We start from the raw sequence: 24,264 nt of genomic DNA on the forward strand, positions 1-24,264 counted from the left end.
TCATCATCATTTTCTTCGAGATCATGTGTTGAAGGGAGACATCTCTATAGAGCATGTGAAGACTGAAGAACAGCTAGCCGATATCTTCACAAAGCCCTTGGATGAGAAGAGATTTAGCAAGTTGCGGTGTGAGCTAAATATCTTAGATTCTTCGAATGTCCTTTGAAAAGGACACACATCCTAACACTTATGCAAAATTGATGACTTAGATGTGCAACACACGAAGTAACGTTTTTCTTCAATCAATGAAGACTAACCCTCTAAGTGTGAAGAAATTAATGAAGAATTTGATTCTCAGAGCCCTACGATAATTGTACGCGACGTCCGAAATCATCATTCTTATACGGTGGATCACGCCACCAACAAAAGTGAAAATCTTCAATTTGAGTTTTTCTTCAGTTTTTTAAAATTCCTCAATTGTTCAAATTCTTCAACTTTGCAATGTCTTCAGTCTTTCCAACTGTGTTCTTCATTGACTATGGACGTCTATTCTGCTAATATTAGCAGAATAACTATTCTGATAACACATCCGCACTGCACGCTCAACGCAAGTGCACGTTATTGTTTGAACCAAGTGTGCTGCAGTACCCAGGCGAGTGAACTTCTCGTCGCAAAAAACTGCACGCTGTGTTTTTTGGTACTATTTTCACTCTAGTTTTTTAACCGTTTATCGGAACGAGGCGTGTAATATACTGTTAAAAAGCTATGGATTAGGCCCAACTTCGACATGTTGAACACTTTTTGAGATTCCACACGGTTTAAGAGCAGTTTTGAAAATGGTGCGGCCCATGACGAGTGGCAGCAAGCGTTTTTTCGCGATTTCTTCTAAACCGCTCGTCGGAACGAAGCAAATGATACACTGTTGGAAAAATATCGTCGAGGTGCAACTTTTTCATCTATATTATTTTCTCTAATTCGTTACAGTTTAAGAGAAGTTTCAAATTTACTAAATCGCGGAATTCTGTTTTTCATTTTTTTTTCAATTTTTGGTACTGTTTTCGCTCCAGTTTTCTAACAGTTTGTCGAAATGAGGCGTATGATACGCCGTTGGAAAGCTACGGATGAGGCGCAACTTTCATATGTTAAAATATTTTTGAGATTCCTTGCGTTTTTTTGTTAATTTTAAAAATCGTGCGGCTGACGACGAGAGACAGTTGCCTTTTTCATGAAATTTTTACAAACCGCTGGTCGAAATGATATAAATTATACGCCGTTGGAAAGATATCGATGAGGCGCAACTTTTTCATATAGAACACTCTCTCCGATTCCTTACGGTTTAGAAGCAATTGTGATTTTAATGAAATGCGGACACTGTTTTTTCGCGACACCAAAATCATCGTATGTACTGCATCAGACAAAAAACCACACTTTTTTAGACTAAAAACTACATTTCATCGGACAAACAAGTGCACTGCATGATTTCTTTTTTGTGGGACGTAAATTTTCCTAAACGAGGTGGAGTGCACTTCATGTCGAGTGTTTGGTGAACCGCAATACTATGAAAAGTGAACCTCGAGACTACCGTAAACGGGCCGTACTGCATCAGACAGAAAACCGCACTTATTTAGACAAAAATCGCACTTCATTGGACAGACAAGTGCACTGCATGATTTCTTTTTTGTGGGACGTAAACTTTCTCAAACGAGGTGGAGTGCACTGCTTCAGACTAAAAACCGCACTTCATCGGACAGACAGGTGCACTGCATGATTTCTTTTTTGTGGGACGTAAATTTTTCCAAACGAGGTGGAGTGCACTTCATGTCGATCATTGGTGAACCGCAACACTATCGAAAAGTGAACCTCGAGACTACCGTAAACGGGCCGCGACACTACCGAAAATGAGCCGCATGAGTTTTTTTTCAAACTCACTATTTTTTATGTGCGTAGCCCGGGCGAGTGGACCGCATGGACAGAGCAAGTGAATCACATGTAATGAGAAGTGAGCTGCTTTCCTAGGTGTTTTTTGTTTTTGGATTACCAAGTGAACCACAAAGGAGTTTTATAGTGAACTACATGAGAGAACAAAGTGAGCTTAAAAACATACATATCCATTCATTATTTTTTACACAACCATCTAGTACACAGCAGAATCAACAATGCGGTACCCAACAGAACTGCACTAGGAAAGACTTGCTTATACAAAATGACCATCCATTCTTACTCCCTTTTCTCTATGCGTTTCCCATAAACAACAAATCAAACTTCAAGTGAACATCGATGTTCTCTTCTCTTTCTTATTGAGTTTACTACAAATGATGTCCATAAGAAAAAAAGAGTGAGCTGCAAAACAAAAAAAGAGTGAGCTGCAAAACAAAAAGAGTGAGCTGCACCACACTGTAAATCTAAAAACAATAGAAAAAACTGAATCGCATCGGGTGAGCACTGCACGCACTACCCCGCCCGACTGCACCATTGCGGCTGCCGTACTGCACACACCCACCCCTGCGAAATCGTAGGCGGCTTCACCTCGCGAATGGCACATGGGGTCAAGAAGGCAGGAAAAAAACAAGCCACGCCAAAAACGCACGTCCGCACCAATGGAACTGCAAACAGAGACGCACTGCACCACATCACCATCTTCCTATTGCTACTGGGGCGTAGGGGGGAGAGGAGGATAGAGGCAGCTGCCACCCGCAGGCCGGAGACTGCCGGATCTGCTTGTCACGTCGTCTACAAGCTTGCCGGAGGAGCAGGCTGGAGCACAGCGCCACCAGTCGTGCCACAGTAGGGAGGAAGGTGGCGGAATGGGGAGGGAAGAGTGGCCGGCGACCCCGTCGCTGAAGAGAGGCGGTGGGGGGTACCTCCCCCCTGTCGTGTTCGTGGTAGGTGGGCTAGAGGAGAGCCTATTGTCACGGGGAGGGGGGATCCGGTGGTCTTCGTGCTCCACGGCCACCAGGGAGGCCGGATCCGACGAGTTCGCTGGTGGTAGCGTGGGACCCTGTGGTCGCGGTGAGGGCGGGATCCCCCTAGCGAATCTGGGGATTGAGGAGATGGGACGCGCGTTGGCGCTTGGGAAGTCGGCCACTTGAGAGGAGGGAGGCGGTGGTGGGAGGGAGGCCGGCGTGCACCATTAGTGGAGTCGTCGGGGTCTGGAAGGTGTGGATCGGCGCCACGTAAGGGGACGGCCCGGCGGCGCTGCAGGGTGTGGAGGGAGGCAGCGTGGCGCGGGAGGGGGCAACCCGGCGGTGCGGGAAGGGAGGTAGCGTGGCGCGGGAGGGGGCGGCCCGGCGGCGCGGGGAGGGAGGCGGCGTGGCGCGGGGAGGGAGGCGCGCGGCTACAGGGTGGGAGGTGGAGATCCTGCGGGAGTGGGTGGGAGGTACACCATAAGGTGTGGGGGGTGTTTTTTTTACCCAGGCAGTTCGGTCGGGTCTTTAGCGTGGTTAGTTTGTAGCTACTGGCTGGGTGGGAGGTGTTAGCAGAATAAGACTAATGTTAGCAGAATAAGGGTCTTAAGGGGTGTTATCATAATAGACCCATATATATATATATATATATATATATATATATATATATATATATATATATATATAGTCGGTCTATTCTGCTAATATTAGCAGAATAACTATTCTGATAACACTTCCGCACTGCATGCTCAATGCAAGTGCACGTCATTGTTCGAACCAAGTGTGCTGCAGTACTCAGACGAGTGAACTTCTCGTCGCAAAAAAACTGCACGCTCTGTTTTTCTGGTCTCTTTTTTGCTCTAGTTTTTTAATCATTTATCGGAACGAGACATGTAATATACCGTTGAAAATCTATGAGTTAGGTGCTACTTTGGTATGTTCAACACTTTTCGAGATTCCTCACGGTTTAAGAGCAGTTTTGAAAATGGTGCGGCGTATGATGTGTGGTAGCGAGCGTTTTTTTGCATTTTTTTCTAAACCGCTCGTCGGAATGAAGCAAATGATACACCGTTGAAAAGATATCGTCGAGGTGCATCTTTTTCATATCTATTAGTTTCTCTAATTCGTTACGGTTTAAGAGCGGTTTCAAATTTACTAAATCGCAGAACTCGGTTTAAAAAAAAATCAAATTTTCAGTATTGTTTTCGCCCTAGTTTTTGAAACGTTTGTCGAAATGAGGCGTGTGATACGCCGTTGGAAAGCTAAGGACGAGGCACAACTTTCATATGTTGAAATGTTTTTGAGATTCCTTACGGTTTTAAGTTAATTTTGAAAATCGTGCGGCGAATGACGAGTGGCAGCGGCCATTTTTTCATAAAAATTTTCAAACCGCTCAGCGGAATGATGCAAATGATACATCGTGGAAAAGATATCGACGAGGCACAACTTTTTCATTTAGAACACTTCCGCTAGTTCCTTGCGGTTTAAGAGCAGTTTTGATTTTATCAAAATGCGGACACTCTGTTTTTCACGACACCCAAATCGATGTCTAAACCACATTAGATAGAAGAATGCACTGCTTCATACAGGAAACCGCACTGCATCAGACAATCAAGCAAACTGCATGTTTTCTAAATGCATTTTGTTTTAAATGAATTGTATGAAAAGTCCTTCATAGTGGACTTTTTGAAGACCAAAGCGCACTGCATTTGCATGATTTTTAAATGCATTTTTATTTTAAAACGAGTGTACTGAAAAGTCCTTCGGAGTGGACTTTTTTGTAGACTAAAGTGCACTACATTTTTTGCATGTTTTTAAATACATTTTGTTTGAAATGGACTGTACTGAGGAGTCCTTCGTAGTGGACTTTTTTCAAGACAAAAGTGCATCGCATTTGCATGATTTTTTAAATGCATTTTGGTTTTAAAAGGTGTGTGCTAAAAAATCCTTTGTAGTGGACTTTTTTGGTAGACCAAAGTGCACTGCATTTTGCATGTTTTTTAAATGCATTTTTGTTTGATGTTCCAAATTCATAATGGATTTTGCTCTGCACCAAACCTTCCGGAACTGCATTTTTTTCATGTTACAAATCTGCAGACAAGTCGAATCTAGACTGCGTTGTCGAGAGTAAGGAACTACTCGTACATGGTTTTTCTTTTCCCCATTTTTACATACTGAATCAAAGCAAACTACAAAAACACAAACACAAAATTGCACTGTAGCACTAAAGGAACCACACCCACTGTAAACAATTGTGAACGCACGCAAGGGTAACTTTTTCTAAACTGCATGGGGCTCCTATTGAATCAGGTGTCAGCTGCTTTCGGAGGACACCCAGGATTGTAGTTCGCCCAGGATCTTCATGCGGTGCAGTTATCCGGGTGTTGCAGTGCGTTTAATCCATGACAGATGCGGGACTGTAGTATGGCGGGGGCTGAGGAGAAGTGCACAACCCAAAATCTACCAAAAAAAGTAGAGCAAAAAAAGCTCTTTTCTCAACTGTAAACGGGAAGGTACTGTTCTTCCAGGGCGTTGGCGGCGGCGACAGCACCTCCACCCCGCGTGAACTGTTCGCATTTGTGGATACGGCTGCTTGCACCGACACAGTGAACTGCTCGGGTGTTGCAGTGTGTTTACGAATAGTTAGTGGAGTTGTCACCACTGACGACTCCTGACGATCCTCACCCTACAGCACAGAAGTGCACTGCATGGGGAGTTGACGATGGCGATGCACCCATGCTGTGTGGACTGCTCCAGCGATGCCATTGCTCTGCTCATCCCAGAGAGGAGGAAACAGGGGAGTGCACTGTTTCGCCAGCGGTGTGACGAAGTGAGCTGCAGTTGAAAAAAAAAATCACTGCGCGGACGAAGTGAGCTGCACCGCCGTGGTCACTACCTCCCCTGTCGACGCGAAAGTGAGGCCGAACATTGAAGCGACGACATAGCAGAGAGGGAAGGGTTGACGAGGAGTAGGGGAAAAGGAAGGCGAAATTACCACAGAAGGCCGCCGGAGAGCCCCGCCACGCCACCACCACCGGAGACTGTACTGCACGCATGCACAAATGTACTGCATCTTTGAGGGCCTACACGGACGCACACCCTTGACCGTGGAGGCGCGAGCATGGATTGAAGAGGACCCCTCGGGTGGAGGCAGATGCAGAGGAGAGGGAGGCATCAGCATGGGATTGAGTTGGATGCCGGGAGTCGTGGAGGGGGGCATCGCTGGCGAACTGCACGGCTGAGGAGGGAGAGCTGCAGCGCCAGCCAACCTGCACGACAACGGTACTTGGAAGCGCACTTCCTGCCGCCCTCCCCCGCCACCGCGCGTGCTCCCCTATTGCGGATTTGTGGCCGCACCGGGGATTTGTTGCTGCCGCAGCAGGGGATAGTGGCACCTGCATGCTCACGCCATGGGCATGCGAGGAAGGGGGCAGGGGAGCAGTCGCTGGTGGTGATAGATCAGCCGTGGAGGGTGCTGGACGGCGGGATAGGGAGCCTCGGGCCGGTGCTGAAGGGGGTAGGGATCCGGTGCTGATGCCCGCGCCCCGGTCCGGCGGCCTGTTCGCTGCTGGAAGGAGGCCACCCTAGGTGCGGAGGCTAGGGGGGAGGGGGTGGTTGACACTTTTTGTTTTTGGGTCGGGGTTGGCTCGGTGGTGGGAGGTGTTAGTAGAATAAGCCTCCGCTGTTAGCAGAATAAGGTTTAGAAGGTGTTATTAGAATAGCATATATATATATATATATATATATATATATATATATATATATATATATATATATATAACAAATGTTTCCTACAGGCAGTGGTAGTTACCACCATTTGCGTTTTGTATGTTATATGTAATATCCGTCGAAACCGAGAGTATGTGCGTGTAGTATGTAGTATATAACAATGAAACCGAGAGTATGTGCGTTCTATTTGAAACCCGCTCAAAATCTTCGCTCTGTCCTTGTCAGCTGAAGAATTTGCGAACAAAACTTTAAAATATTCTTATCTGAATTTTTGGCTTTTGCTCCTCAAATCGTTCCACATCCCACGATAAGGTTATTATATTCACCTACGATCTCACACGATCTCCACCTCACTGTATGTGGGTGACACATGTCACTAGGATGAGAAGGGTCAGGGGCACGTTCGTCCATTTTTCTCGGACGAGCGGTTTTTCACCTCGGCTATAAATACCCCTCACCCTCCTCAGACCGCATTTACCCTGCTCGACCTCACTCCCCTCGCTCGAGCTCTCTGACCTAGCACCTCCGCTACTCTCCATCATCGCCGGTGAGGAAGAGCTTCACTGCCTCGACCTCGTCGCCGTCGTACTTGCTCCGGCCATGGAAATCTTCACTCCGCCGCTGCCGTAGCTGTCTTCCGCCGCCAAGTTAGGGCATGGAAGATCTGAACGGACGAACTTCTCAACTTCCACTCCCAGTTCATCGTGTTTTTCGTCAAGGGTAAATAAAATTTATTTTTACTGCCCTTGTTGATTCTGATGATTTGCACAAAATCTTCAAAAGGTGTTTCTTCTTCAACTTCCACACTCATAAACATCACACTTCCATCTGTTTCTTGATTTGTTTCTCTAAGCAACATTTTTCTTCAAGATTCCTCAATTGTGTGGATTTTCAATCTATACAACTCTAGAACCCAAGTCAAAGATCGCTTAGTGAAATTCCTCAAGACACTCCTGGTCAAATTCCTCAAATTGTTTCTTTTGAAAAACTTCTGAGAACGCATATGACCTCTCCAGATTCTTCGCACCTATACTCTGTTCACAGGTACATATGTCTGCTGCTGAATCTCTAGGTTCTCATCAACTTAACTCATTTGCAGCGTTCCTCGAAGACAAATTGCATACCTCGTCAGAGAATTCCATTGTTGAAAATCCTCAGCTGAAGAAAATGGCTGATGGCAAGAGACCTCAGAAGGGAGGCAAGAGACCAGAAGTGAATATTGCTTTTGAGATACCTGATGATATCTATGCAGAATACTATACTCCTGATGAAGCCAAACATGGCAAGGAGAACAAAAATCAGCGCAAGGTGCGCATTCAGAGGATAGAGAGGAGATGGGCACTGGAATGGAGGGAGTACAGATATGTAACTCCGAAGTACATGAAGAAATTCTCTTTACACACTCCTTGCCCAAGACCTCCGTTATCACCTGGCCAAGTTGCAGATCCCACTAGCCTCAAGCACAGTGAGGACTATCCAGATGAATGGGCAAAACGGCAAGCCAATTTGACCAAAATGGCCAAGGAGGAAATTCAATGAAGATTCTGCTGCTGCCGCTGTTGAGGCCTCTGCTAGCAAGCCCAAGAAGGCTATGCCCAAGAAGCCTGCGCACAAGCCCAGTTCCTCAGCAATGACCTCACGGCCAAGCTCATCAAAGCCCTCACGGCATATTCCTCAAGCAGCTGCAGTTCCCACTGTTACAAAACCATCAACAGCTGCTGCAAAGTCCTCGACACCTGCGCATCTCACCTCTTGCCAAAGGACCACTGGTATCTCTATTGCTTCACGAGCATCTGCAAGTTTTTCAGCTCCTCCTCAGTCCTCAACAAGCCCAACTTTGCTGAAGACAAAAGCCACTGCTGGACGAGGCACAAGGCCAAGTCCTCACAAGAAGCAGGTTGCCTTCCATGTGCCGTCTAGTGAAGACGAAGCTGATGATGAGGAATTAGCAGAAATCATCAAAGACAGACAGCAAAGGGCCGCTAGAGCCAAAGGCAGCAATGTGCCTCTTCTGTTGGATCCCAAGTTGATTCTCAATTTCATTGATCTCTGGCACAAGGACCCCAACACTCCTATGCCCGATTTCAATCTAACACCTGGCCAAAGTCATATGCTGACAGCCTTCATATGCAAAGAAAAAGGGAAGTTTGAGATGGCCAAGCAACTGAAGAAAGCTCAGTACAAGAAGGAGCGATTTCTGAAGAAGAATGTTGTCAAAATAACAACTGATGAACTTGTGGCCATACAAACTAAGACCAAAGCACTCAGTGATGAATTTGACGCATACCGTGCAGATTGGCTAGGAGCCAAAGTCAGATTTGTCAGAATGGCGAAGGGATTCACCTCAAATGTTGCAGCCTCAACGCAACGTGAAATTCCTCAAGCTGAAGCATCTGCACAGCCAACTGAAGAACATGCAAGCACAGCTGATGAAAATCAGGCTGTTGAAGATTATGAAAGCATCGGGGCTGATGAAGAAATTCCAGCCGTTGAAGAAACTGCCAGGGCAACCTCTAGTGTTGCGCCTGAAGAACAAGCCAGGCCAGTTGAAGCATCTCCTACTGCACCTGAAGAAACTGCACCAATCTCCTCTGCTCCTCCTGCATAGACCACAAGTCCTACCCTTCCTTCTGCATCAGAAGTGAAGAAAACCAAGGCTGCAGAGCGAGCAGCTTTGAAGAAAAGGAAAGCATCTGCATCCTTAGAGTCTTCAGCTCCAAATAAAGTGAAGACTTTGATGAGCTCCTATGCAAATTCCATAGATGTTGTTCCAATATCAAGCATGCCATCTGTTGGGGATATACCCCGTGGTGTAACCCGCCGAATGTATGACCTGGGTGGAGCTTGGCGACTCACTAGCGACCCGCTCGGACCTGGCGGTTTACGGGCAATCCGCCTGGACATTGAGACTCACTGATGACCCGGCGGGCGAGTCAGACGGACGACAAGGCCCAAGGTCCAGAAGGCCGGCTCATGTTATGGTGGGCCGACTTAAGAGGAAAGGCATAAGGAATATTCTCCTACAAAGGAAGCAACACTAGGACTCCACTTGTAATAGAGTAATCCTAATCCTACTAGGACTAGTCATGTAACCCGCCCCTTCAACTTATATAAGGAGGGGCAGGGCACCCCAAGAGGGACAGAAAAGAATCGCTAAGGCTAGAGACAACTAAAGGGGAGCCAGCTTATGCGGCGACTCCCTCACGAGCATAATGAGACCTAGCCACAACGAGCATGTAGGGCTATTACCGGATGATGTTTCCTGGGGCCCGAAGCTGTCTAAATCCTTGTCTTGTGTGTTGATCCGCGTCGCGTCTCTCGTCCTGATCAACCCCTCTCAAGCTACCACATAGATGCGTTGGCCTCACGACTAAGTCCTCACACTAGGATATCTGCCGTGACAATTCCACGACAGTTGGCGCCCACCATGGGGCCCGCGCACGGTGGTGTTGACTTTTTGGAGAGAACTCTTTAGGGATCGAGAAGCTCGCAGTTAAAGAAGGGTCGGTACGAGAAACCACGTAGGAAACAACCTTGCGCCGGGCCGGCAGAATTCATCGTTTTTTGTGATCAGAGTAGTGATTAATTTTGGATCTGATATTACCAATTGAAGAGAGGAAGGTTAGCTAAACAAAGCGATCCAGCAGGACGGACAAGAGATCGCCCGTACGCACGCAGATCACCCGAAACCGCAACTATGTGTCGCCAAAGGTACCATGAGTTTTTCCAATTAGAAGAAACAACGGCATCTCAGCCTCGAAGATTGATCCCACGTGAAGCCTCGAAACATCCATTGGATTACTACTTTGACTCAAATACAGATCAAGTCAACACGATCCGGAAACGGAGCCAGCCACGATCTGGACTCCTGTGTCAGCCCGCACGAGGCCCGGCGGCCAGATCCGCCCATCCTTGATGACCACCCGGCCGCTGCTGAGTCACCGAGGTGCCGCCTCTGCTCTTCTCTTCCTGCAAGCCTCCTCAGACGCTGCGTCGGGCCGTCGACCGCCAGAGTTACCTCTGTCAGTCACTTCTACTCGAGTCATCGAGCCACCCTTGCGGCCTCGCACTTCGAGCCGCCGGCTGCAGTCACGCCTCAACCGCCTCTGCGTCAAGTCGCCGCCATCGTACCTCGAGCCGCCGGTGCCCCTCGCACACGTCCCGAGCCATCGGTCCATGCTGTGGCTCCCCTTGCCGCAGCTTCTGCTGAGCCGCCGCGGCCACGCCTCACTGGAGAACCGCCATAGCCTCGCGCCACCTCGAGCGCCACTCCTGTGTTACTCCACAGCGAGTCGCCTTGTGGCCTCAAACACCGTCGCCTCCGCCAGGAGTTCACCGGTGGTTTCCTGTAGCCTTTGAGCCTCCGTCTTCGAGTCACCGGCGCCTTCACACCCTCCTCCGGTTGCATCTACCTCCAAGTTGCTAAGTCACCGTGAGCTGCCGTGATTTCCCTCAAGCCGCCACACTCCGACCTGGCCCACCACCTCGCCGCCGTCACCGTCAAGTCGCCTCGCCGTGCTCACCTCCTCTTACCTGCGCCGCAGCCCTGTGCCGATGAGCCGCCACAACATCGCTCCGCCTTACTGACGCACCCCTGAGCGTCCTAGCTCGTTGAAGTAAAAGGATTATGAGGGGGAGTTTGACCCGGTGAAAAAGAAAAGCGAGTGGAGTGGTTGCAGCGGCTGGTGGTGCCTGCATCCTACCGCAGTGGTTGCCGCTGGTGGCCGGTGGTCGGTGTTATTTTGTTGGAGGAAATCAGGTGGAGAGAGCGAAAGCAAGTGCATGGAGTCCAGATGACATGTGTCAGTAGAGGGAGGCAGATGACGTACTGTCATTTTCTTCTGGTTTAAAAGTGCTACGTCACATGGATCAAGTAATCCCTCCACGTACCTGACAGTCACAACATGGGGGTATCACAACTCACGAGTGGCCTGCATGGTATTTCAATCAAAGTGATCCACGTACAAACCTCATGTGAGACAAGAAAAAGACGAAGGAGGGCAGGTTACGTGGAGGCCTGGTGCTACAAATACTAAAGCTATACAAAGCAATACTACATCAGAAAGATCAACTATTCATTCAAAAAAATATTACCCAACATCACGGCGATGACGCTAGGCTTGTTGTGGTCAGACGCCGTTCCTGCACCCGTCTACAAGACAGTGTCCAATGAACACGTGTTGGGTCCGACAGTTTGCAGTCCAGCATACTTCGACCCCGGAGGCCGTGCAAGCATCTGTACCGCGCCAGGCTGCCAGAAAATTAATTCAACACCAGCATCCTCGTTTTTCTGACAAAAATACCAGGTGATATCTATCCTATTTATTTTTCAATAGATATTCATCCAGGAACAATTATTCTGGTCTGTGATATTTTTTCGCAGGACCATTATTCATTACAAAGGTGTCGCATAAGGGGCACTCACCAGCATTGTTTTTGCACTAGCGCTTTGTAACACCCCGGATGTAACTTTCCATATTTGTAACTCCAACTTTTGCCATTTTCGTCTATGTGTTATGATGTCCCCTTCGTGGTCGGGTTTTGTTTTTTGTTTTGCATTTTTTTCATGTCATGCATCTCATATCATGTCATCATGTGCATCTCATTTGCATACGTGTTCGTCTCATGCATCCGAGCATTTTCCCCGTTGTCCGTTTTGCAATCCGGCACTCACACCTCCTCCGGTGCACCCCTCTTGTTTCTTTTCGTGAGCGGGTGTTGAACGTTCTCGGAATGGACCGAGTCTTGCCAAGTGGCCTTGGTATACCACCGGTAGACCACCTGTCAAGTTCCGTGCCATTTGGAGGTCGTTTGATACTCCAACGGTTAACCGGGTTACCGTAAAGTTTTTTTGTGTGTTGCAGCAAAACCCCCCTCTTAACAGCCCAAAACCTCTCTAAGTCACCTCCATCCTCTAGGTCGTTCGATCACAATCATGTGGGCGAAAACCGTGCTCCATTTGGAGTCTCCTAGCTCCCTCTACCTATAAACACCTCTCCCCTCCGAATATCTTCGCAGACCAAACCCTAACAAATCGCCTCCGCACGCCGGACGGAGCCGCCGCCGCCCGCAGCCAACCACCGCCCGACACGTGGCAGCCGTACGCCGCGCCGCCGCCGAAGCCCGCGAGCCCGCGTTCGGCCCCGCCGGCCCGTCTCCTCCGCGCCCGGCCCGCGCGCCGCCGCCTGTCCCCTCCGCCGGCGCCGCCGCACCCCGCCGCCTCGTCGCCCCGCCTCGCCGCTCGGAGCCCGCGCGCCGCCCGCCGGCGCCGCGCCCGTCGCCGCCTCCCCGACCGCGCCTCCCTCAGGCCGCTCCTCCTCGCCCTCTCCCTCCTCTCCGCCCGAACGCCGGCCACAACCTCTGCTCCGGCGAGCCGCCCCGGCGAGCTCAAGCTCGGCCCGATTCAGATCTCTGGAGGTTGACTTCTCCTCCCCCCGAAAATATTCCAAGTCCTGAGATTTTTACAATACATGCTCATGTTCATCGCATCATAACTCTCTGCATATAGCTCCGTTTCATGCGTTTAATATATCAAAATGTTCGCTACGAGATGCTCTTCATTTTGTTCTATTATGCCATGTTCATTTGCGTCCATCTTGATGCCCAAATCTCTGGTGCAAGAGTGCTATATGCTATTAACTGTTGTTACTTATCAGATCTTAGGGTTTTGTTATTTTTGTTGCATTTAATCTGTGCATCTTATGGGCATGAGCCCTACATGTGTTTTTATGTATGTCATGCCATCTTTACAGAGGTGTATGCCATGTACTTTTGTGATCTCTTTGGTGACTAGCACAAGCATGCAAACTAGGCTTCGTGATGTTTCTAATTTCAGGGACTTAGTAATTTTGCTAAGTCTGTGACTGTTGTTATTTTATTGCTATGTATCCATGTGGCTACAGAGAGATCCCTGCTACTTTTGGTGATGTTCAGTAAGGATGTTTTGTAGATATAGTTGTGCTCTATCCATCCATGCCCTTGTTTGCAATTATGGAGTGCCTAGCATGTCTTAATCTTGCTCTACTTTTGCTATAAAATGTTCCTGGAAGATTGTTTACATGATATTCAATTTTGCCAAGCTTGTTGTAGTTGATCCTTTCATGGTATGTACTTGCTCTTGCCATGGATAGCTTCATAAACATGCCATCTTGCTGTAGGTATGCTTGTTTGTCATGCATTGCTTTGTGTTGAGTGAATCAAGCTCACCAAGATGCCTTCATATTACTGTTTCTGCCTGTTAACGAAACTTGCTATGTTTACATGGTTGCCATCTTATCTTCTGGTCCTTTTTGGCTTATGGTCATTAAGAGACTTTTGTTCTATGCATTTAGTAGATTCATTCGATGCCTTGTTTTGCCATGTTAAGTTCCTGTAGCATGTTGTTTACTTGCTCTGAACAGTGCTAGCTGATGCTGTTTATGCCATGTCCAGTAATTTCACCAAGTCTGGGAACCTGATATCTTTTGCACTTTTGCCATGTTTGTTTGAGCCTGTTATGTTGTGATCTAGCCGTAGCGCGGTGTTGATCTTTTGTCAAGAATCCCCTGTAGATTACTGCCATATGCTTAGTTGCTATTTTGGAGTGCGGTAGCATAGTTTCTTGATGTATTCTAAGTGCTATCATGCTGTTAATCGCAGATTCGTGTCATTCTTGTTTTGCTTGCCATTTGCAAACCGTGCATCCGTTTCCGGTGATCTTTATATCGATTTAAACCGAAATCATCTCATCTTTCCAGTGGCATGCTTGGTTTGCCAAGTTACTGCCTTGTTCATCATTTTTCTTCCGGAGCACGCATATGCATCGCATACCATATCTCGCATATCATACATGTTTTGCATGTTGCTTATGCATTTCTCGTGATTGATTGTGGTTCCGGTGCTTGTGTTCTTGTTTTGGGTAGAGCCGGGAGACGAGTTCGTGAACGAGGAACCTGTTGAGTATGCTTACGAGGATCAAGCTTTCGACAACTCTGAGAACCTTGCAGGCAAGATGACCATACCCTCGAAATCACTTCTATCTTTGCTTTGCTAGTTGTTCGTTCTATTGCCATGCTGCGTACCTACCAGTTGCTATATCATGCCTCCCATATTTCCATGTCAAGCCTCTAACCATCCTTTGCTAGCAAACCGTTGTTTGGCTAAGTTACCGCTTTTGCTCAGCCCTTCTTATAGCGTTGCTAGTTGCAGGTGAAGTTGAAGTTGGTTTCATGTTGGAACATGGATATTTTGGATATCACAATATCTCTTATTTAATTAATGCATCTATATATTTGATAAAGGGTGGAAGGCTCGGCCTTATGCCTGGTGTTTTGTTCCACTCTTGCCGCCCTAGTTTCCGTCATACCGGTATTATGTTCCTTGAGTTTGCGTTCCTTACGCGGTTGGGTGATTTATGGGACCCCCTTGATAGTTCGCCTTGAATAAAACTCCTCCAGCAAGGCCCAACCTTGGTTTTACCATTTTCCACCTAAGCCTTTTTCCCCCGGGTTTTCGCGAGCCCGAGGGTCATCTTTATTTAAACCCCCGGACCAGTGCTCCTTCGAGTGCTGGCCCAAACCGAGCGATGTCCGGCGCCCCCTGGGCAACCAGGGTCTATGCCAACCCGACGTCTGGCTCATCCGGTGTGCCCTGTGAACGAGATATGTGGAGCTCCTATCGGGATTTGTCGGCACATCGGGCGGCTTTGCTGGTCTTGTTTTACCATTGTCGAAATGTCTTGTAAACCGGGATTCCGAGACTGATCGGGTCTTTCCGGGAGAAGGTTTATCCTTCGTTGACCATGAGATCTTATAATGGGCTAAGTTGGGACACCCCTGCAGGGTATTATCTTTTGAAAGCCGTGCCCGCGGTTATGAGGCAGATGGGAATTTGTTAATGTCCGGTTGTAGAGAACTTGACACTTGACCTTAATTAAAATACATCAACTGCGTATGTAGCCGTGATGGTCTCTTCTCGGCGGAGTCCGGGAAGTGAACACGGTTTGAGTTATGCATGAACGTAAGTAAGAGTTCAGGATCACTTCTTGGTCATTAATAGTTGACGACCGTTGCGTTGCTTCTCTTCTCGCTCTCATTTGCGTATGTTAGCCACCATATATGCTTAGTGCCTGCTGCAGCTCCACCTCATTACACCATCCTTTCCTATAAGCTTAAATAGTCTTGATCTCGCGGGTGTGAGATTGCTGAGTCCTCGTGACTCACAGATTCTACCAAAACAGTTGCAGGTGCCGACGATGCCAGTGCAGATGACGCAACCGAGCTCAAGTGGGAGTTCGACGAGGAACGTGGTCGTTATTATGTTTCTTTTCCTGATGATCAGTAGTGGAGCCCAGTTGGGACGATCGGGGATCTAGCATTTGGGGTTATCTTATTTTCTTTTGGATTTTGACCGTAGTCGGTCTATGTGTGGATTTTGGATGATGTATGAATTAATTTATGTATTGTGTGAAGTGGTGATTGTAAGCCAACTCTCGTTATCCCATTCTTGTTCATTACATGGGATTATGTGAAGATGACCCTTCTTGCGACAAAACCACAATGCGGTTATGCCTCTAAGTCGTGCCTCGACACGTGGGAGATATAGCCGCATCGTAGGCGTTACAAGTTGGTAATCAGAGCCATCCCCGACTTAGGAGCCCCCTGCTTGATCGAATCGCTGGCGTTGTTGAGTCTAGAACAAAAATGTTTTGAGTCTTAGGACTATATATATCGGAGAGTAGGATTCTTGTTACTCCTCAGTCCCTTCGTCGCTCTGGTGAGGCCTCCTGACGTAGAAGTTTTGACTCTTCTCTCCTCAAATTTCACTAAATTTTTTTAGGATCACACGGGTATCTTGGAATAGTTCCGATGGTTTTGTGACGAGAACATTGTTCTTGGTGCCTCCTGACATTTAGGGGATGTGGCAGTGTCCCGGGGAGTTGAGCTCCGAGGTGTTGTCGTCACAATTTTATCGTTGCAGTTCTGGAATACCTGAGTTTCGCCGACATCGAAATCTCTTTTATGCAGTTGTTGGTGAGATCACCTCGACGTCACCCAGTACTGGGGCGGGAGTTCGGGAGTATTGCCATAACTCGTATAACGGATGCTTTTCGAAGGTTGAGGTAAATGATTTCCGAAGGTTTCTTGGTTATGTGTTGACGGATGGGTACAGCTGGATCTAGGGATTGCTAGTTTGGGTGATATATTTTGTGTCCCCTATATCACCAACACCAGATTGCATAACCAGAAAGTTTCAGGAGTTTATAAGTGGGAATTCAAGTAGCTCCTAGGATATCTTTCCGACAGACGAATGATATGAGATTGGGGTTTGATGTCTAGTGGTCCGCCTTTCCACGGTTGGTTTTACGGTGGTCTCGTAGTGTCTTAAAGAGTCCTTGGCTATGCCGACTCGGGGATGCTTCGTATGTCATGTGCACTGCCTTGTACATGATGGTGCTGTACGATCGAGCCCGTGTGGGCCCCACCACGAAAACTTCGGACAAAATCTCTATCATATGTTTGTTCCGGCTTATTCTGCCAGCCAATACTTTGTTTTGTTTTGAATTGTGGTATTCAAGTTGCTTCAAAGTCAAATGTTGATTCCATACCTTTTTCTAAGTGGCTTCTCAACTTAATGGAAGTGTGATGATTTACTATGGAATTCATTTGTTCATCCTTGTTCGAATGTTTATTGTGAAGACTATATGTTGCAATTTCTATCCGTTGATTCTACTTGTCTATTTGTCTATCAAGATGCTAACGGATGTCACCCTCTTCAGGATGGCTCCGCCAACGCGTCAGAATCCGGAACGCAATGATGGGAGTCAGGCGAACCCTCCTCCACCACCTCCGCCTCCGGAGGCATGGCAAGCTATCATGGCAGCCACCAACGCCAATGCTCAGATGATTCTGCAACTCTTGCAAGAACGCACCCAAGGGCAAGGCAGTCAAGGAAATCAAGGTCAAGGCAACAATCAGCCTCACTTCGCTACCCTCAACCAGTTCCTCGCAAATCAGCCCAAGTCTTTCAGCTACTGTGCCGAGGCCACAGATGCCGATGATTGGCTCGTGGACATCAACAAGCATTTTGAATGTAGCAATGTCAGGCCTGAGGACTATGTCAAGTTCGCTTCTTTTCAGCTCAAGGACCAACCTGCTGATTGGTATCAACAATACAAAGATTCCAGAGGAGGTCGTGTGATCACTTGGACTGACTTCTGTCGGGACTTCAAAGCGCACCACATTCCACAAAGTGTTGTTGAGAGCAAGCATGAGGAGTTCCGCAATCTCAAGCAAGGCAACATGTCTGTGTATCAATTCAACATCCAGTTTCAGAAACTTGCTCGCTTCGCTAAACAAGACGTTCCTGATGAAAAGAGCATGATCTATCACTTCAGAGGTGGCCTTAGAGAGGATCTATAGTTAGCTCTCGTTCTTGTTGAGCCTACTCAGTTTGATCAATTCTATAACATGGCACTGAAGCAAGAGGCTGCTCAGCTCAAGTGTGAGGCTTCTAAGAAGAGAGTCAGGGACGCAGTCCAGTCTTCTTCTTCCTCACTAGTGGCTGCTAAGCAACAGAAGTTCTGGTTGCCTCCTCCTCCTCCGTTTCGCCAGCCTTACCAGCAGAAGAACAAAGGTGGCCATGGATCTTCCCACTCATCCAACTCTGGCTATCAGAACAAGCCTCAGAATCAAGCTCCAAAGTTGAATGCTCCTTATCATTGTCCACTCTCAGAGGTGACTTGCAACAAGTGTCAGCAGAAAGGTCACTATGCTAACAAGTGCTTCAACCAAAGGCACCTTCCGCCTCCTCCTCCTGTGAGATCTTCCAGCAATGCAGTGGTCAAGCATAATCCCAAGTCTGCTAAGGTGAACATGATGAATGCAGCTCAAGCGGAGGAATCTACTGATGTGATAATGGGTAATCTCTCAGTTAATGATATTCCTGCAAAGTCTTATCTGATATTGGTGCATCGCTTTCTTTCATCTCTAGACCTTTTGCATCCAAGCATGAGTTGGTTTTTCAAGATTTGCCTAGACCGTTATCAGTTGTCTCTCCGGGTAAATTCATGAACGCAAGCTCCATGGTTCCGGATGTTTCCATCAAGATGGGAAACTATAAATTTCTGTCTTCTCGAATTGTTCTTGGTGACTCGGATATTGATCTAATTCTCGGGATGGACTGGCTTTCTAAGCACAAAGATCAACTTGATTGTGCTGCCAGGGAAATTCAATTGACACACTCTTCTCAGGATGTGATTATTTATGCCGCTCGTGATGAAACCATTCGGTTGTTTTCTCTCAATGAGAAGGGCGAGTTGAATGCCATCTCTCAGATTCCAGTCGTTTGTGAGTATCAAGATGTCTTTCCAGAAGAGCTTCCGGGTATGCCTCCTCACCGGCCAGTTGAGTTCATTATCGATCTTGAGCCAGGCACGGAACCCGTTTGCAAGCGTCCATACAAGCTTGGACCCAAGGAGCTGAAGGAATTGAAGAAACAGCTCGATGAACAAGAGCGTCTGGGTTTGATCAGACCGAGTTCATCTCCATGGGGTTGTGGGGTTCTTTTTGTCCAAAAGAAGGATGGCACGGAACGACTTTGTGTCGACTACCGTCCATTGAACAAGAAGGCAATCAAGAACAAGTATCCACTTCCCAACATCAATGAGCTATTCGAGCAACTCAAAGGTGCTAAAGTATTCTCCAAGCTTGACCTTCGTATGGGTTATCATCAGATTCGCATTCGTGAAGAAGATATTCCCAAGACAGCATTCAGAACAAGCTTTGGTTCTTATGAATATACTGTCATGTCTTTCGGTCTTGTCAATGCTCCTCCAACATTCTCTCAGATGATGAATTTCATCTTCAACCCCTATACCAATGAATTCGTCCTGGTGTATCTCGATGATATCTTGGTCTTCTCCAAGAATAAGAAGGATCATGCCAAACATTTGCGATTGGTCCTCGACAAGCTCAAAGAGTATCAATTCTATGCGAAGTTTTCCAAATGTGAGTTTTGGCTTGATGAAGTTCTTTACCTCGGTCATATCATCTCTGCCAAGGGCATCGCTGTTAATCCCGAGAAGGTGTCCGCAATTGTGAATTGGGAACCTCCTCAGAATGTCAAGCAGCTCCGCAGTTTTCTTGGTCTTGCAAGCTATTACCGAAGATTCGTTGAGAATTTCTCTATGATTGCAAAGCCTCTTTCCAACCTCCTCCAGAAGCATGTGAAGTATGTCTGGTCTCCTGAGTGTGACGTTGCTTTCAACACTCAAAGAGAAACTAGTCACAGCTCCTGTCTTAACTCCTCCTGACGAATCCAAGCCATTCGAAGTTTTCTGTGATGCTTCTCTTCAAGGTCTCGGTGCTGTGTTAATGCAAGAGAAGAAAGTTGTGGCCTATACCTCTCGTCAGTTGAAGCCCAACGAAAAGAACTACCCCACTCACGATCTTGAGTTGGCGGCAGTTGTCCATGCATTAATAACATGGAGACATCTCTTTTTGGGAAGACAAGTGGACATTTTCACCGATCACAAGAGTCTCAAGTACATCTTCACTCAGCCCAACCTCAACCCCAGGCAGACTCGATGGGTCGAAATGATTCAAGAGTACAATCCGAGTATTGAATATACTCCAGGCAAAGCCAATGTCATTGCGGATGCTTTAAGCAGGAAGGCTTATTGCAACAGCTTAATTCTCAAGCCATTCCAACCGGATCTTTGTGAAGCTTTCCGCAAGCTGAATCTCCAAGTTGTTCCTCAAGGCTTTCTTGCCAACCTCATAGTCTCTCCTACTTTGGAAGATCAAATTCGTGAGGCACAACTCCTGGATACCATGGTGAAGAAGGTGAAACGTGGTATCGACAAGGGCCTTTCCAAATACAAGTGCTATCGCATTGATGACAGAGACACTTTATTCTTCGAGGACCGGATTGTGGTTCCTAAAGGTGATCTAAGGAAAGTCATTATGAACGAGGCACACAATTCTCTTCTTTCCATTCATCCTGGGAGTACGAAGATGTACCATGACCTCAAGCAGTCGTATTGGTGGACTCGAATGAAGCGAGAAATCGCTCAATTCGTGAATGAATGTGATGTCTGTCGAAGAGTGAAAGCAGAACACCAACGACCAGCTGGTCTCCTCCAACCTCTTGCTATCCCAGAATGGAAGTTTGATCATATCGAAATGGACTTCGTGACTGGATTTCCCAAGTCCAAGCGCGGAAATGATGCTATCTTCGTTGTCATCGACAAGCTTACTAAAGTGGCTCATTTCCTTCCAATCAAAGAATCTATCACAACAGCTCAGTTGGCAGAGCTATACACCTCCAGGATTGTCTCTTTGCACGTTATTCCACAATTGATTTCTTCAGATCGTGGAAGCATCTTCACTTCTAAGTTCTGGGACTCCTTCCAGAAGGCCATGGGCACCAACATTCGCTTCAGCACAGCTTTCCATCCTCAAACTAGTGGCCAAGTCGAGCGAGTCAATCAAATTCTTGAAGATATGCTCAGGGCTTGTGTCATTTCCTTTGGCATGAAATGGGAAGATTGTCTTCCATATGCCGAATTCTCCTACAACAACAGCTTCCAAGCGAGTTCGGGCAAGGCCCCATTCGAGATTCTCTATGGCAGAAAGTGTCGTACTCCTCTCAATTGGTCAGAGACTGGTGAACGCCAACTTCTTGGCAATGACTTAATCACAGAGGCTGAAGAAATGTGTAAAGTCATCCGTGAAAATCTCAAAGCCGCGCAATCGCGCCAGAAGAGTTACTATGATAGTAAGCACCGTGATGTGGCTTTCGAGATCGGAGACCATGTCTACCTCCGCGTCTCTCCAATGAAAGGCACTCGTCGCTTCGGTATCAAAGGGAAGCTTGCCCCTAGATACGTGGGTCCTTTCAAGATCATTAGCAAAAGAGGCGACCTCGCCTATCAACTTGAGCTTCCCTCCAACTTCGCGAACGTGCACGATGTGTTCCACGTGTCACAGCTTCGCAAGTGCTTCAAGACGCCTGAGCGCACCATCAACTTCGAAGAGATTGATCTCCAAGAAGATCGGTCTTATCATGAGCACCCCATTGCTATTCTTGAAGAAACTGAGCACAAGACTCGCAACAAGTCAATCAAATTCCTGAAAGTGAAGTGGTCGCACCATTCCAACCTGGAAGCCACCTGGGAACGCGAGGACCATCTCCGTTCCGAATATCTGGAGTTCTTTCAGTCCTAGATCTCGGGACGAGATCCTCTCGTAGTGGTGGAGTGTTGTAACACCCCGGATGTAAGTTTCCATATTTGTAACTCCAACTCTTGCCATTTTCGGCTATGTGTTATGATGTTCCCTTCGTGGTCGGGTTTTGTTTTTCATTTTGCATTTTGTTCATGTCATGCATCTCATATCATGTCATCATGTGCATCTCATTTGCATACGTGTTCGTCTCATGCATCCGAGCATTTTCCCCATTGTCCGTTTTGCAATCCGGCACTCCCACCTCCTCCGGCGCACCACTCTTGTTTCTTTTCGTGAGCGGGTGTTGAACGTTCTCGGAATGGACCGAGTCTTGCCAAGTGGCCTTGGTATACCACCGGTAGACCACCTGTCAAGTTTCGTGCCATTTGGAGGTCGTTTGATACTCCAACGGTTAACCGGGTAACCGCAAAGTCTTTTTGTGTGTTGCAGCAAAACCCCCCTCTTAACAGCCCAAAACCTCTCTAAGTCTCCTCCATGCTCTAGGTCGTTCGATCACGATCGTGTGGCCGAAAACCGTGCTCCATTTGGACTCTCCTAGCTCCCTCTACCTATAAAAACACCTCTCCCCTCCGAATATCTTCGCAGACCAAACCCTAACAAATCGCCTCCGCGCGCCGGACGTGTCCGTCCCGCGCCGGCGGAGCCGCCGCCGCCCGCAGCCAACCACCGCCCGACACGTGGCGGCCGTACGCCGCGCCGCCGTCGAAGCCCGCGAGCCCGCGTTCGGCCCCCGCCGGCCCGTCTCCTCCGCGCCCGGCCCGCGCGCCGCCGCCCGTCCCCTCCGCCGGCGCTGCCGCACCCCGCCGCCTTGTTGCCCCGCCTCGCCGCCCTCCGCCGCCGTCGTCGACAGCCGCCGCCCGGAGCCCGCGCGCCGCCCGCCGGCGCCGCGTCCGTCGCCGCCTCCCCGACCGCGCCTCCCTCCGGCCGCTCCTCCTCGCCCTCTCCCTCCTCTCCGCCCGAACGCCGGCCACAGCCTCTGCTCCGGCGAGCCGCCCCGGCGAGCTCGAGCTCGGCCCGATCCAGATCTCTGGAGGTTGACTTCTCCTCCCCCCCGAAAATATTCCAAGTCCTGAGATTTTTACAATACATGCTCATGTTCATCGCATCATAGCTCTCTGCATATAGCTCCGTTTCGTGCGTGTAATATATCAAAATGTTCGTTACAAGATGCTCTTCATTTTGTTCTATCATGACATGTTCATTTGTGTCCATCTTGATGCCCAAATCTCTGGTGCAATAGTGCTATATGCTGTTAACTGCTGTTACTTATCAGATCTTAGGGTTTTGTTATTTTTGTTGCATTTAATCTGTGCTTCTTATGGGCATGAGCTCTACATGTGTTTTTATGTATGCCATGCCATCTTTACAGAGGTGTATGCCATGTACTTTTGTGATCTCTGTGGTGAGTAGCACAAGCATGCAAACTAGGCTTCGTGATGTTTCCGATTTCAGGGACTTAGTAATTTTGCTAAGTCTGTGACTGCTGTTATTTTGTTGCTATGTATCCATGTGCCTACAGAGAGATCCATGCTCCTTTTGGTGATGTTCAGTAAGGATGTTTTGTAGATATAGTTGTGCGCTATCCATCCATGCCCTTGTTTGCAATTATGGAGTGCCTAGCATGTCTTAATCTTGCTCTACTTTCGTTATAAAATGTTCCTTGCAGATTGTTTACATGATATTCAATTTTGCCAAGCTTGTTGTAGTTGATCCTTTCATGCTATGTACTTGCTCTTGCCATGGATAGATTCATAAACATGCCATCTTGCTGTAGGTATGCTTGTTTATCATGTATTGCTTTGTGGTGAGTGAATCAAGCTCACCAAGATGCCTTCATATTACTGGTTCTGCCATGCTCTGTTTTCTGCCAAGTCTGAAACCTGTTAACGAAACTTGCTATGTTTACATGGTTGCCATCTTATCTTCTGGTCCTTTTTGGCTTATGGTCAGTAAGAGACTTTTGTTCTATGCATTTAGTAGATTTATGCCATGCCTTGTTTTGCCATGTTAATTTCCTGTAGCATATTGTTTGCTTGCTCTGAACAGTGCTAGCTGATGCTGTTTATGCCATGTCCAGCAATTTCACCATGTCTGGGAACCTGATATCTTTTGCACTTTTGCCATGTTTGTTTGAGCCTGTTATGTTGTGATCTAGCCGTAGCTCAGTGTTCATCTTTTGTCAAGAATCCCCTGTATATTACTGCCATATGCTTTGTTGCTATGTTGGAGTGCTGTAGCATAGTTTCTTGATGTATTCTAAGTGCTATCATGCTGTTAATCGCAGATTCGTGTCATTCTTGTTTTGCTTGCCATTTGCAAACCGTGCATCCGTTTCCGGTGATCTTTATATCGATTTCAACCGAAATCATCTCATCTTTCCAGTGGCATGCTTGGTTTGCCAAGTTACTGCCTTGTTCATCATTTTTCTTCCGGAGCACGCATATGCATCGCATACCATATCTCAC

The 24,264-nt window shown here is 47.6% G+C and overlaps 1 pseudogene; it reads left to right on the plus strand.

Moving 5' to 3' along the window:
- Positions 1-24,264, plus strand: part of LOC109734529 (uncharacterized) — a 156,383-nt pseudogene that overhangs the window by 111,638 nt on the left and 20,481 nt on the right.

This window comes from Aegilops tauschii, chromosome 5, assembly GCF_002575655.3.
Source record: "Aegilops tauschii subsp. strangulata cultivar AL8/78 chromosome 5, Aet v6.0, whole genome shotgun sequence".
NCBI lineage: Eukaryota > Viridiplantae > Streptophyta > Magnoliopsida > Poales > Poaceae > Aegilops > Aegilops tauschii.